Raw genomic sequence first — 12,172 nt, 5'->3', positions numbered from 1 at the left:
CAAAAGTCACAGGAAATTGTATTTCCTGTATAATTGAGACACATTACGGTATATGGGTTGAGTTCCAATTAATTCATTCAGTAATTTGTTCGAATGAATTGTTAGTTCAAATTTGATGGGGGACAAAATCCACAAAAATGTACCAAAAATGTTATCTAAAGCTAATATGAGGCTTCAGTCGTCGAAATTAGTCAAATCAAAGTTGCCACCATTTTAGTACAAATTTCCTTGTTTTTGTTACTAACCTTCCATGGCAGCTGGAGAAGAGATCTTCTAATGGTCAATATGAACAGGAGGACTGATAACTGCAAGCAAAACCTGTTTCAATGTTCATTTGGGCTCCTGACTAATGTTTTATGTTCTGATTAATGTCTCTTCTGCACTCAAAACAAAACCAGCAGGGGTCGCCCTTCCCATTCCCTCACTTCTGGTAATTAAGTTTCAGATTGTGAAGCAAAAGATGAGATCATAAACACAAGTAGCTGAGATGAGGAGTTCAGGGCACAACTGACTGAAAGGGAATCCTGGGTAACCAACAAAAAGCACTTGTAATAGACACTCAGTGGCCATTTTATCCAATAAATCCTACCTACATGGAGGTTCAGTTTTTGATTAAAATGCTTCTACTACTACTAGACCACTCCAGAAAGAAGACAGCCTCCATTAGGTCTAGTATCCGTCAGCTATATAATGCCACAACAGTTGCACAAACATCCAGTAGACAGTAAGATGCCTCACTGGACCTGGTTGATGCTGAAATGCTCGGGAAGGTCTTAACTAAAATGAAAGTCTTACACTCGCACACTTGACCCAATTCCTACCTCCTCTTCAAAAACATTTTTAATTCAGTAACCTAACATTTATTAATAACGCTCTCAGCATTTAAGACTCTGCTTGTAGGACAGGTTCACAATTTTTCAGTCTGGTTTTCTGGTTTTATCAATGTGCAGACAGCTCTGGTAAAAGTAGTAGCTGATATTAGAATAAATCTAGATGGCCATTAAAATTCAGTTTTGGTGCTACTTGACCTGAGCGCTGCTTTTGATTAATTTTGGAGAGGTCTGCCAACTAGCTGGTCTGAGCACTGGTGAACGCGAGTGAACAACTGAGGGCACATCAGCCTCCACAATTTGCAATTTGCATGGAGCACCGCATCGATTTTTTTTTCCATTTATTCATTTCCCTTGGCCATTATGTGCCCCTTGCCCTCGCCTTTTACTGTCTGTGCCAGCAGCCAGCTCAGTTTGATTATAGGTACAGATCAGGTCACAGGTCTTACATTAAGGGGTCGGATCTGGGATCAGTTCAGAAGATTCACTTATGATCGTCATTTTCCAGTGTCCGGATCAAATCCAGATGAGATTTAAGACGCTTCCATTTACAATTAGCCACAAGTCTAATTACATAATGCACCTCAATCTGTTTGGTAACTGCAAAAAGCACCAGAATAAGAATAAATTGCACATATTAGCCATTTAGTTACAACAATAACAGTTTAGCAGGACAAGCAGCAAACAGCGATCCATGAACGAGCAGCAACACATGGCTGAATCCTCACAATGGAGTAAGAGCGAGACGAAAATTTAATCATCTTCACACCCAAACATATCACATCGGATGACTTCAGTGTAATTTCAGCTGCCACTATCACAGAGGACTGACCTTTTATTAGCTATTAACCGCAGATCGCTTACATAGTTACAGTTGGAAGGAGTAAAGATTACGTAAGCATCTTGAGGAGGGAGAGATGGATGCATTTACACCTTTTTAACATCTGGCTAGAACGTGGAGGTGGTTCAAGTGATCAGATTTCAATCAATCTTTAATGCTTGTTTGCCGGTGCAGGGGTGGGTACAGGTTTGCAAAACTGGACTTGTGTGCTGGACTCAGGAGACCCCGAAGTAGAGCGAGGATTCACTAAAGGGTTTCCATCTCCCAATTAGCTTGGCAGAAGGAAGACATGCAGGACTTTTGTGGTGGGAAAAAAGAGGAATAAAGGACCGGGATAAGTGTCTAATAGACTTAAAGCATTTCTGCACAGACAGTTGGATAGATACTGTAGATAGAGCGCAACAGAGGAGCAGAGCACATCAAAGTAACACAAATTAAAGCATGTTTCATAGTAATTGAATTCACAGCTTGATGGGTTTAATTACTTTGACAGTACAGCATCTAAAGCCTTGATCTCTTGCTGAAAAACAATATGCAGCCAGACTTAAGGAAGCACACCTTGTCATTAAAACATTAAACTCATATTATCATATCAGTCTGTTAACAACATATTGTTTTTTGGGCATCAACCCTTTCATACAAGATGAAAGAAGTGACCTGGGCTCCGACTGCCTTTAAATTAGCTGTTGTTTGCCTGGATTCTTCTGTTAAGTGGCTCAACACACCTATTGTTTGTCATTGGTTTGGTTTTAATTAAGCAGAACTATATTTAGATCCAGACAGACACTTTGATCTTTGCCTGAATGTGAATTATCATGCCAACAAAATGGGTCAGGTAAACAGTCCTCGCTGCTATTTTCAATCGAGTTCTGGACTGAGCGGACAGATTTCTGAATGGCACCACTGGACATCATTTAAAAAGACGATTCGACAAGACGTACAAGAGATGACCAAGCACTTTGTAGTCACAGTAACGCTGGAAAGTACAGAGCCGCAGCAGAGGTTATATATCGACTCTCCGATCAATCAGGACTGGAAAGATGCTGGCACAAAAGATGAAGGAGTTCCTTGAGTGATGAGCTGAAAGCTGCTTTACTGTTTCTTTGTATTTATGTTCTCGACTAAGTTATTGACGCTACTTTAAAACACTTTCAGCCAGGGACACTGTTTCAGCTAGGGCTGCAATTAACGCTTATTTTCATTATTGATTGATCTGCTGAACATTTGCTCAATAATAGATGAATCATTTTGTCTGTAAAATATCCAAAAATAGTCAAAAAGTCTGTTATAATTACCCAGAGCCAAAGGTGACGTCTTCATATATCTAACCAACAGTCCAAAACCTAAATATACCCAGTTTACTGTCCTGTATGACAAAGAAAAGCACTAAATCATCACATTTGGGTAATGTTTGTCATTTCTGCTTTAAAAAAAAGACTTAGATGATTACTCGATTATCAGAGTAGTTGGCGATTCATTTCCTGCCCATCAAATAATCAATTAATCAACTAAATCATTGCAACTCTTTATATTTTTATTACAATTTTTATTTTATTAAACTATTGTTGTTCCACAAAAATAAATGTCAGTGGTTTGTGGATTATGCTTGTTTCTGTTGGTTTCATCATTGTTGGGAGAGACACGTTCATTGCAATATTCTGACTTTTTCTTTCAAAGGACTCAAAGCAGTAATGTCATTATCTACAAGTTCTGCTATGCTAGTGAAACTGAAATATTGCTTCTCTACTAAAAATCCAGCATCCTCATTTTCACTGGAATATAAACTTGAAAGGACTGTGACTTTATCATGTTTAATGGTATCCATTTCTTTATTTTTGGCCATCTTTCCAAACATGTTTGACATGATTGTTAAAAGTTTTCCTCTTACTGTTCATGATGGGTTGTTGAAATGCCCCCCAAGGGTAAAAAACAAAAAGTCAATATGAACCACATAAATGATTTAGGCATTTGTTGGTAACTGATTGCTCTGTGTGCTTTGTTTTCAACAGTAATCATCTGACAGTATGCCATTGTCAATTTTACATTTTTGGTCCAAAGAAAAGTTCATAAGCAGCCTAGATAAGTTGTCAAAGGCATAATATCATCACATTTTGTTCCCGGTTGGTTGGATAAAGGTGGCCACAAACCAGAAACAATTCAAACAACCTGGAAAGATGCACTTTTACTCCACAGAGCCCAGTAATGTAATGTTCTGTTCAACTGGTCACTACTAAACATAAGAGAAACAGCCATCAACATAGACACCGACCACTTATTTTAAACACTATTAGGGTTTGTCTGAATACCTACACTTGCAGTATTAAGTAATCAAGTACTTACTTGAATTAACTGCCACCCAGTTAGATAATCGATTCATTGTTTGAGTCATTTTTTAAGAAGAAAATGTCCAAAATTTCTGATTCCAGAAACATACTGTAATGCACTGATCAGAGTTATTATTGTTGAATAATGAACTAAGGGTCCAGACTTATTAAGGAACATTAAAGGCCAAAGATGTATTCATTGCATGTAGAGCCACAATGATTAGTCAAACAATCAATTAGTTGCTCAAGAGAAAATCTGCAGCTATTTTGATAATCGATTTATCGTTTTGAGTTCCAGCTTCTTAAATGTGAATATTTTCTGGTTTCTTTAGTCTTCTATGACAGTAAACTGAATATCTTCTGTTGTGGAAAAACAATGGGGGTGTCATCTTGTGCACTGGGAAACAGTGATCAACATTTTTCACCATTTTTTGACATTTTATGGATCAAATTGATTAAACAAGAAAATAATTGACAGATTCATTGATAATGAAAATAATTGTTAGTTGCAACTCTAGTTTCCAGTAACTGCCAAAAGTGCCCCAGTTAGCTTAGAGACTGCAAGTGTGCTGAAGATGTTGCTCCTGATTGCGGAGGTAGAATTTCTCATTAGGCTGCCAATGAAAAATAAACTGTTTATTCAGTTCTCCCTGTCTACACATCTGAAGTCAAACATTTAGGACTAGTATTAATGTTTGCTAAAATATGTTCAGACACAGCTGGTGCTGCAATGCTTAAATGTGAAGTCTGTCTTTCCTGACATCTTAATAACCCTTCGATCCACATGAAAGAAAAGTTGGAGATTGCTAACTATCATTTAAAAGCTCATTTTTCTTCTTCTTTGTTGTTGTTCAAACAGTTGGCAGTATACAAGGTGCTCGCAGGGATAAATCTGTGCATTTTTTTGCAGTCAAATTTGATGAACTATGACATGCAAGCTGTTGTGACAGAGCTGACCTTTGGCGGAACAGAGCGCCAGAGGGTCCAAGAAGGAAGAAGCTATCATCATTCATTATCTGTGTGTCACCATCCGTTTCTATTTAACATCCTCTGTCAGAGTATGAACTGCTCCACATGGTTTTCAGACAGTTGCGAGACAGAAGTCGATGGCTGTGTGAACGTAATGACCTGTTGGCATTTAAGAGCCTTTGCCCCTCTTCAATGAATTTTTATTAAATTAAATTATGTTCAATCCTGAGAAGGACACAGTGCAGAGAAAACAGAAAGAAGCTCAGGGAGCTATTGTGACTGGTTAGCGTTGGCATTTTCCTGGCTGGCTAGCATGTTAGTGTTAGCTCACCAGCTACACCATCAAGATCCTAAAACCAAATATTTTACAAAGATGTGTTGAGGAATTTCACTTTGCCACTTTCTGGTGTTATTAGATGTGATTAGGGCTGCAACTAACAATTATTTTCATTGTCAATTAATGTGTTGAATATTTTCTCAATTAATTAATTGTAATTTACAAAGCTAGTTATTTTTATATCTAAATGTGCTCAAGAATTCACATAAATAAAAAACGTCATATAAGAATGCATAAGTTTAATGACCAGTTACATTTGATAATCACCACGCTAATCGCAACACATCATCAGGTAAAGTCAAACGTGTCGTCACTGTTAGCTAGCTAACGTTCCCTCAGACGCAGTGACACAAACTGGATCGGTTTTTGAAGCAAAAAAGTGATGTGGGAGACAAGCCTGCCCTAGTAAAAACTCCAAAGCATGTGGCAAGGAAATATGATCCTAAATACATTAAATTTGGATTTATGATGTCAGGCAGTGAATGTGGTGAAATCCTGTCAAATGAGGCGCTAAAACCATCAAAGCTCCAGAGACACTTAAACACAAAGCAACCAGGATGTGTTGGGAAGCCAGAAGAATATTTCCTAAGGAAAAGGGAGAAGCTTCAGTCACAACAGAAAGTCATTGCAACATTAACAACTCAGTCAAAAGCCACTTTGAAAGCTAGCTATATGATTGCTGCTCATGTAGCTCATAGCAAGAATTTCTTTATGATCACAGAGGAGCTTTTTTTGCCTATTGCTGTGGATATGTGCCGAGAGTTACTGGAGGAGGCAGCTGCAAAAAAAATTCAGTCAACACCACTCTGCAATAACACCGTGGGGTGCAGGGACAGTAATCTTCACAAGGATCTACTATTCTGCAAAAAGCTTCTCACAAGAACAATGGCAGATTATGTAATGCACTGCCTTGATGATTACTTCAACAAAAAAAGGTCTTGATTGGACAAGTGTTTGCATCAATGACAGGAATACATCGTGGTGTTGTCAAACAGATGCAAGAGAGGGCGCCAGATGCCAAGTGGACACGCTGTTCCTTACACAGGGAAAGTCTAGCAACAAAGCAGATGTCACCATAACTGCATGGCTATGAAAACTATTCAACATATTAAGAAAAATGCACTCAACTCAAGGTGTTTTGCTGCTCTGTGTGAAAGACTTGATGTAGATCATTTGCAGCTCTTGTACCACAGTGAAGTAAAGTGGTTTTCAAGAGGACGTGCACTTAATCACCTTTTTGAACTGATAAAAGAAATGCACATATTTCTGGAAGAGAAGCACTTCCCTCTTGCTGAGCATTACACTAATGGTAACTTTTATGCAAAACTGGCCTACTTATCAGATATGTTTGACTAGTTAAATCAGCTCAGTATATCAATGCAAGGCAGAAACAGGGTTTTTGGTTTCAGATGAAACTGAAGGCTTCAAGAAAAAACTTTTTTGGAACAGAAGAGTCAAGGACGGACGATTTGACATGTTTTCACTCATAAGTGAAACTTTGGAAGCTTCTCCTCATGTCAAAATATCTGGTGCTATAACTCAACATTTGACTCAGTTGTCATGAAAGTTTGCAGACTACTTCCCAGAGGACCCTCAACTCTGAAACCTTTTGGATTTTGGACACTTTCTCTGTGGATCCTGCTTCAGAAGACACGGCTCTGTCCACTGTGTTGGAAAATGAGCTAATGGAACAACGAGCAGACAACAGCCTGAAGCTTCAGTTCACACAAGTTGACCTTGCTTCATTCTGGATGCTGGATGCCGCCTGCCAGTCAATATGCCTCTCTGTCAAAACGGGCAATCAATTTCTGTTGACTTTCACCACCACCTATTTATGTGAGTCAGGTTTTTTCCATTGTGACTGTCACAAAATCAAAGGCAAGGAACAAACTGAACGCAACTTTGAATGCTACTCTGCGTGTCAGCCTTTCATCTGACTTGATCTCATTATTTCCCAGAAGCAAACCTAAGTGTCTCACTGAGGGTGAACACAATATTTATTTTGGTTATTACAGCTGTCAGTGGCATAACACATATTTACGGTTTATTTTTCTGCTTTTTTTCTCATGTTTTTTTCCCATTTATTTGAGAAGTTGGTCCTTAGGAATTTATTAACAATCAGAAATGAGCCTTAAGTTACAAAAGGTTGAGAAGTCATCAGATGAAAAGTTAATTGAGTTTCTAATCTTACTTTCTTATCCAAACAAAGATATAGCAGGAAATGACATATCAAGACTCTTTCTTTGTCTTGTACTACAGAAGATGAAAAGATTATTATATATGAAAATAGAAGAAAATTGATAGCAGTATTAATGAAGATAAACACACCCCTATGAATGTGATTTTAAAAAAAATTGGAGGCACAAACTGGGGCTAGATGGGCACTTGTTGGCAGCCTACAGCCATCAACATACAAAACATACAAAAGCAATTTGTCAATTAATCAATTAGTCAACTGAAAAATAAGAGCAATCAGCAACAAATGATAACTGAGTAATCATTTATGTTATATGTCTAAAAAAAAAAGTGCTGACTGACAGCTCACAGAATAGAAGGCGGGATGTTTTACTCATTTTACCGTTAGCTGTTAGCCGTTAGCCGTTGGATCCTGTTGTTAGCTCGTTCATCTGCCATCCAGACGATGACGCAGAAACAACAAAACAAACAAATGTCTTGAGTTTGGAACTTTTTGCACCAATTCTTGCCTTTCTCTCCGTTTTTCAGCGCCACTTTAATGGTTATTAAACTGTATCACATTTAACCTACACATTTTCTTCCAAACACCTGTCTGCCGCGCAATTATGGCTGTTGTGGGAATGTTCGATTTGACTCACTTGGACGTCTAGCCGGGCGGTGTTTAAATTTACTGATGAATAAAGTTTTATTTTGCTTGTTTGTTCGTTTGTTTGTTTGTTTTGTTATTTAAATCGCAAATGAGAGCAAATGTTATGCTAAAATATACTATAGAAAAAATAAGTGAAAATAAAAAATAATTAATGTAAATTTAAAAAAATAAAGATGGGAAACTCATACAAAAAATAGTACTATTCGTTTTGGTTTGTTTTTTAAGCCAGATTTTCATTTGCAATAAAAGATTATTCTAACTGACTATTAAAGTGAATATCTCATGCATCCATCCATATTTTGTCGTTTTCTGAAATGTTTAGAGGTAAGATAAGCCACGTCCTTCAGAAGAATTATCATAATAGACCCTGTTTGAAGCATCTGATCTTATTAATGTAGAATTTATTTGGAGAATAATGTAAAAATATACAAAGAAATGAAGTCTGGAGTTGTTTAGAGAGCAGTAGATAAGATACTGACTTCTTTCTCTGACAAATAGTCGCCTAAATATCTCTTATGAAACTCAGTTTCTATATTACAAAAGCCACATTTCCTTCTAACATCAGTCAGTGTTTGGAGATTGTTTCATCACTGGTGATAATAAAATGATGGGGTGTTTTATTTAGGTATAAAAAATAATAATGCAACCTGTTTCTAAAATTGCTTTTCATATCATCAAATCTCCCCAAATTCCCAGAAACACTGTAATTCTTTTTCTTCTTTTCTTTAAATGCTTCACTCTGTTTTGCTTTTCCTCATGTCTGTGTGTATTATAATATCTTTTATTCCAGAAATGGGTGTAGTGGGTGTGGGGACACTATTTATATGTTAAAATAGAGTGATAATTGAAATATTACTGGGGACAAGACATGTGATCTACAAAATGGAAGAACCACTCTGCTTTTATATCAAATATTTTCACTTCATGAAAAAAACCCTCAAAGATTAACAAAACCTACTCTGCCCTCTCTGTTTGAAGAAGGGTTGAATTTTTATCACATTTAACAGAGGACGGTCATATTCGGATGGCTCAGTCTTTCCACTCCTGCACCCAAAGAAATTAAATCAGTGATCAATGATCAGACATCCCTAATTGTGACGCACGTTTACGAGTTCTCTTTGAAGCCGTTTCCTGACCCATCTCTGCTCGCTCTTTTTTACCCCTTAATTTACCTGCCCATCTAGGCCAACAGAGGAAAAATTTGTTACCATAGCAACCCCTCAGGAGGGCTGCAGTGGAGAGGAAGGGTTACCAGAGCACACTGGTATTTAACTACACACACAGACACACACAGACACACACACACTAACAGACAGAGTGGGTCAGGGCAGAAATCAGCTCTTTAGCTTCTGAAGCCACATTGCAGAGCTCGGAGCCTTCCAGCAGAGGATCTGTGATCTGTGCAGGCTGCCAGGAACTCCACAATAACCTTGAGGCAGCCTTTTATGTTGCTCCACCAATGGTTTCGTCGGGACTCAATCCAGGTTTCTCTCTTTTTTCTTTTTTTTTCCAGTTGGTCTAGTTTTGGGGCTGATAAAGGTTTTTAAATAATTTCGTTCCAAATTCAGTTTCAATCAGGCAAAGCTGCACTTTTTCTCCTTGGGTAGACGCTGTGTTGAGTGAATATTTCCACAAAAATGTTTGAAAACTCAAGCAGGTACCTTTACTCAAGTAATGTACATAAGTACAGTTTTGAGGTACTTGTACTTTATTTGAGTATTTGCATTTTATTCTACTTTAAACTTATTCACATTTCAGAAAGAGGGAATGATTTTACTTTTTACTCCACTGGATTTATATTATAGCAATATTCAGATTCTGTATTAAAGTAAAAGCACCAATACAACGATATAAAAAACCTCCATAACAAGTAAAAGTACTGCAAAATACTATTTCAGTAAAAGTACCGATGTATTATCACCAAAATGTACTTAAAGGATCAAAAATAAAACTAAAATAGCCCCTGTGACTGATACAGTCAGTTTTAACTACTTTATACACAATTTGGTAGTTAAGTCAAGTGGTTCCCAACATAGGGGTCAGCCCCCTCAAAGGGTCACAAGATAAATCTGAGGGGTCATGAGATGATTGATGGGAGAGAAAAGGAGAAAAAATAAAGTCTTTTTTCTTACATATGCACTCATTTTTTTTTAGACTTTTTGAGAAATATTGGAGAGTTTTACCTCTCTGGGCCTCAATTCAAAAAATGTATTTAAACAAAACCATGTGAGAAGTTTAGAAAGTGAATGTGTTTGGTGGAACTGCGAATAACTCGAAGGCATTTGAAACATGACAAGACGTCCGTGTTGTTGCGCTCACAAGCCAAAAAGTCAAAAAATGTGTAATAATTTATAAGCTTATCATGTTTTTTAATGTAAAAAACTGTCAAATAAATGTGGTGTAGGGTTAGAAAATAGAGTGATATACAATGGAAATACTCAAGTAAAATACAAGTAGCTCAATATTGTACTGAAGTATGGTACTTGAGTACATGTACTCAACTACTTTCCACCACTGTTTGACATCAGTTACTGGTTACTTTACATACTGTACAAACATTATCCTAGTAAAATATAATGTCAAATAGTTCCAGACCCAACATTAGACTGCTGCTTATATATTAACGCATTAATAATAATCATATTATAATATTTATATAATACCACTTACAGGGCCATTCTGCTGTGTTAACTTTTGATATTTTAAGTATTTTTTACAATTTAGATGTGTAACTGCATAATCTTTATGCAAATCTTTTTTTCATTTCACAGAACATCACAAAGAGCTACAGATTCAAAAATTAAATCTATTTGTTCAGATTTTTTTTTTTTACACATTCAAACATTTGAATTCATTTGATCACAACGTTTTTACACATTCACACATTTGAATGTTTTCACACATTCAGATATGGTGATACACAGCTACAATACTTATGATCCTTATTTGTTTCCATAGAAGAAGAGTAAACTGGCCTGTTGGACTGAGTGATTAATGATTAATGATAATATTTGAATATACAGTACGCTTTACATTTTATCAGTGGATCCTCACAATAAAATGCAAACAGCAAGTGCAAAATATTCAAGGTAAAAGAAAACATGTTCACACAAGCACCTGTAACAACAAAACCACAACTCAAGGTCCACTTACTGGCTTTTTCCACTCGCTTTAATTGCATCTTAGGAGACTGAGTTCTGGACCTTGAGTCAAGATTTTCTTTTCTTTTTTTTTGTCAAACCACTGTTTCCCAGGTAAGAATGAACAGTCATAACAACATTTTAACATCAGATATGTTGTGCTTTTAAACTAGAGCTGCAACGATTGGTCCATTTATTGATTAGTTAGCTTTTCAACTGTGAGGATTTGCTGCTTTTCTTTGTCTTATGTGACAATAAACCGAATATCTTTGGGTCTTTTACTGTTTGTTGGACAAAACAAGCATTTTGAAGGCATCTTCTTTGGCTTAAGGAAGCTGTGAGGGGCATTTATCACAATTTTCTTACAATCCAAACAACAAAATTGACATAATAATAATTGTTTGTTGCAGCCCTATTTTAAATATGTTGTAAGCTCTTAACACACAAGACAATGCAGTTTCCCTTCACCATCACTGTGCAAATATAGCATTGAAAGAGTGCTTACAGTTGTACTAATTAAAGGCTGTTATCATTAAAATATAATGTGAGATTAAGGCACAAATAAGAAGTTCATGTACAAAAAAATAACACAGACGGAAGAGTAAGAATTTACATGCTACATGATTGCAACCTGGGGCGTTTTCATGATTACATCATCACAATTCTCTTCAGTATTATCATCAAAATTACATCAAAATGTTTTCATCTCTTGCATTACACTGCAGAAAAAAAAACCCCATGAATTCCTCTTTTGGAGGTCGACGGCTGCAGAGTGCCCTCTGGTGGCCACAGTCGTTCATTTCTTCACTGAGATCTGGTGCAGCCACAGTTAAACAGTTTCCCTCCTGCTCGTCCTGAAACTGTCATCACAGCTGCATGCGTCTTG

At 36.9% G+C, this 12,172-nt stretch overlaps 1 protein-coding gene across 2 annotated transcripts in view; it reads right to left on the bottom strand.

Annotated features, from left to right (window-relative positions):
- The window catches only part of zgc:114120 (uncharacterized protein LOC619267 homolog), a 125,555-nt gene extending 117,454 nt beyond the window's left edge, over positions 1–8,101 (bottom strand). For both annotated transcript variants that reach the window (XM_042397301.1, XM_042397300.1), the window contains exon 1: positions 7,880–8,101. The gene's annotated coding sequence lies outside the window, so the exon portion shown is untranslated. The remainder of the gene's footprint in view (positions 1–7,879) is intronic.
- Positions 8,102–12,172: the final 4,071 nt, after the last annotated feature.

This window comes from Thunnus maccoyii, chromosome 20 (genome assembly GCF_910596095.1).
Source record: "Thunnus maccoyii chromosome 20, fThuMac1.1, whole genome shotgun sequence".
NCBI classification, from domain to species: Eukaryota; Metazoa; Chordata; class Actinopteri; order Scombriformes; family Scombridae; genus Thunnus; species Thunnus maccoyii.
The sequence above is the reverse complement of the archived record's forward strand: the minus strand, read 5'-3'. Positions and strand labels throughout refer to the sequence as shown.